The sequence below is a fragment of the Acanthopagrus latus genome, chromosome 15 (genome assembly GCF_904848185.1).
Source record: "Acanthopagrus latus isolate v.2019 chromosome 15, fAcaLat1.1, whole genome shotgun sequence".
Classification (NCBI taxonomy): Eukaryota; Metazoa; Chordata; class Actinopteri; order Spariformes; family Sparidae; genus Acanthopagrus; species Acanthopagrus latus.
The window spans coordinates 25,206,032-25,209,511 of NC_051053.1; the positions used below are offsets into that span (position 1 = coordinate 25,206,032).

Here is a 3,480-nt window from a genome sequence, read left to right on the forward strand (position 1 = left end):
TGGCAACACGACGGCGTTTTGTACCCAACTGAGCTACACGGGGAAAATCCAGTGTTTAAATGTAACACTTGAACTGTGGACATTTAATTATGTAGGCTGAGTACTACACAATCTACACACACAGCACAGTGACACACACACACACACACACACACACACACACACACACACACACAGACTAGCTCTTTTTTTGGCTTGACACAGTTTAACACACACACATACACTGAATCCCTCCTGGTATCTGTCCCTGCTTTCAAATACACTAAAGTTTGAGTGTGTGTGTGTGTGTGTGTGTTCTTTACACAACTCCTCTGTTATAAATCTGCCTAACAAAGACCAAAGTGAAGGTTAACTCTGCTGTTCGGCTCTGCCTGTCAGGTTCTGCTTCATTTAAATTCCCTGCCTGAACAGCGCGTGGATTACGTTTTTTTGGAAACGAGCAACGCCTCCGTCTGAAACCGCGGTAACGTATGCAACACGGCATCGGAACTGTGATTTGGCGTGAAGGTAGATTCGATGCTGATTGCTCACAGAACTTGATCTGTTGCATCAGACAAGAAGAAGTGGCGGAAAATAAAACATTACTACAAGAACAGTAAGAAGCGCAGTGATACGGAGTTCAGACTGTAATCCAGAGGAGTTCCCTTCACTGTGGACCGGTGCGTGCCCGACCGGCTGCAGAGGTTATGAGCTGCAGGCGACTGTCAGCAGAAACGTCTGCAGGAGATCACAGCAGTAGAGGTGAGGCGTCTCACGGTGAACATGCATGAAGCTCATCTGAATGACTGGTGTTCTGTTACATGTGCTGCTCTGCTAAGGATTCATTTCTAACACAGTTTTGATGATCTATTTATTTTATTTTACTATAGTTGTTACGTGTTTTGTTTTGTTTTTTTCCCCATAAATGCAGTAACCAACAGCAACATGTTCAGTCTCCTCCTCTAGAGGCTGGAAGTGCAGCAGCATGAAAGAACATAGGAGACGGACCGGATCTCTAACAACAGGCTGTCTGTTTATGGCGCTGGGCTGTGATTCCTGAAACTGAAGACAACAACTGTAATAACAGAAAAAAACCCCAAGTCCCCCATTTCTTTCTTTCTTTTTTTTTTAAAGTCAAGTATCTCATGAGAGAATTCTGTCAGCTATAGTTCCTATGGAAGAGACACCGTGACCTCATTTTAATTATCTTCAAGGCTTTCAGTATTGCTGTTGTGGGTAAAATTACACTCACATGAGACGCTGCTCGCTGCTGCAGTTTTAATTCCTTTTTTCTTCTCCAGACATACAAAGCAGAGGAGATTTTGAGGGCGCCAGCTTTTGACGCAATACAAAACCGGACGTTTTGCAGTGATGAAACGCAGACTTGAACCCTCAGCCGATCCACCTGGTGGCGGAAATGAACCGACAAGTGCTTTGCAAAACCGCCGTTACACAACAAATGAGAGGCTGCTGTGTTGTGTTATGCTACTAGCATGTCGGTCCTATGAGTTGACTTATTAAAAACTACGTGCCATCATCGAAAAACAGCTACCGTAACATGAAAAAAGAAGACCGGCGTTTTCACCACAACGCACGATTCGGTCTGAATAACCCTTATTCTTATATTGGGAAAACACACATACAAACAAAAGCAGCCGTAACCATAGATGAGCCTATCTTCAGTCCTTATGCTAAGCAGAACCTAAAGAATCTTCTGTCGTGGCAAAATGAATCCGACATGGGAGATTCTGGCACCAACGTGAAAACCTTGAAAACCCTGAAAAACTAATCACAGCTGCAGTGACATTTCAACGTGTCTTTTGTCTGTTGTTTTTCTCTTTTGTTTCACCAGACCTGCTGGAGAAAGAGCTCAAGGATAGCCAGGCTGACTTGATGACGCAGAACACCAATAAATCACCGCAACCAGACGCTACTGTAAAGGACGCTTCGACAACAGCGAGAGGGGGAGTTAAGGAGAGTGAGTCATAACTATTTGTCAAAATCTAATTCAGGCTTTTTTAGCCCTTCATACCAGAGACCCAAATGGGAAATTTAGCTTGCATCCTGGGATCCAGCCTTATTAAAGCACACACAAGTATTCTTGAGGGGCGCTACTAGCTAAAGGCCAGAGACCCATTATAAATCTCATTCTATCGTTACAAGGCCTTTGTTTAATATACCGCCAGAGAGGGCGTTTTTTGTAATGTAGATATGGGTACAAAGGTTGATGTAATAACAAGAAGATAAAAGACATTCTGTTAAAGAGATGCTGAATCTCGATGGGAATATCCCTGGTGATGAAAAGATTCAAGAATAAAAAACAAAAAGATGAGTATCTTCAGTGGCTTCACTCAGAATAGTAACCGATTGTTATATCTTAAATACAGTGGTTACGAATTCATACTTGTTATTGAGCTGAAACAAATTCTCAACAACGGTGAATAAAAAGATTCCCCTGCTCCATGGTAACCACAGGAGTTATTTTCATCTCTCCTCGCTCCCTACTGTGTTGAGCTTACTGTTTCCTCGGGGAGGGAGACGAAGACAAAGCCGAGATGAAAAGTATTGTTTACAGTAACACAGTGTAATTTTTAGACAATTATCCTCTCCATGTGAACTGGCTGGCTGGACCAATGCAGCTGCGAGTGACGATTCCTGGTTGAAGCCCTTTGGCGGTCAGGAGAAGGAGGCAGCTAAAGGCGCCGGAATTGAAGTCACGAGCGGCGATGATCGGGTTTCAGGCTTCACAGAGCCGCCTCAGCTAGAAGAGTGAGACCAATCACACACTCCACTTCAATATTTGCACACTCAGAGTTCTGCTCCTTGGCATTTTGAGTCGATATGCCATGCTCACTTGCACCAATAAATATGGCACTTCACATTCTGGTTGGCACTCGCTCCCAGAGCGTGCACAGCAAGTTTGGTGACATTCTGTCAACTAATGAGATTTATGTTGATTGGAGAAACTGTTGATGGATCATGGTGATTGTTTCTGCTTCACTCTGCCCTTTGAGAAGGTTCTTGTTTAATGGCAGCCATTTTTTTTTTTTTTTTTTTTTTGCATACCTTTCGTGGCCTAAACTCTCAGTGACCGGCACTGAAGTCATTTTATAGTCACATGTCTCATGCACCATCCAGACATGCATTTCCGTGACCTATCTCTCACAGCAGGCACTCACTGTTAACATTTGGCTCTCATTCAGTCTGAATACAACAGCAGTGAGCATCCTCGCTGCCACACTGTTACCTGCTTTCAGAAATTCTACTCCCTTCACCTCCCTGGCCTCACATAGTTCCTGTTCGTTGAGCAGCATTTTTGAATGTTTTTTTTTTATTTTTTATTTTTTATTCATTAAATGATGTGTATCTTAGCTGCTGCCAGCCATATTGTGAGCTCAAGGACAGTGTGCATAACTCATGTTCAGGTCGCCGAACTACACTCATACTGTTCCGATGCATGGTTAAAAGCCTTAGCGAGAGCGGCCCGACTGAACTACTGTT

The 3,480-nt window shown here is 43.5% G+C and overlaps 1 long non-coding RNA gene across 1 annotated transcript; it reads left to right on the forward strand.

Moving 5' to 3' along the window:
- The first annotated feature begins 470 nt into the window (after positions 1-470).
- Positions 471-2,308, forward strand: LOC119033572. Its single transcript, XR_005079300.1, has 2 exons — positions 471-741; positions 1,832-2,308. It is a non-coding gene; the product is annotated as an uncharacterized LOC119033572 (long non-coding RNA).
- The last annotated feature ends 1,172 nt before the right edge of the window (positions 2,309-3,480 follow it).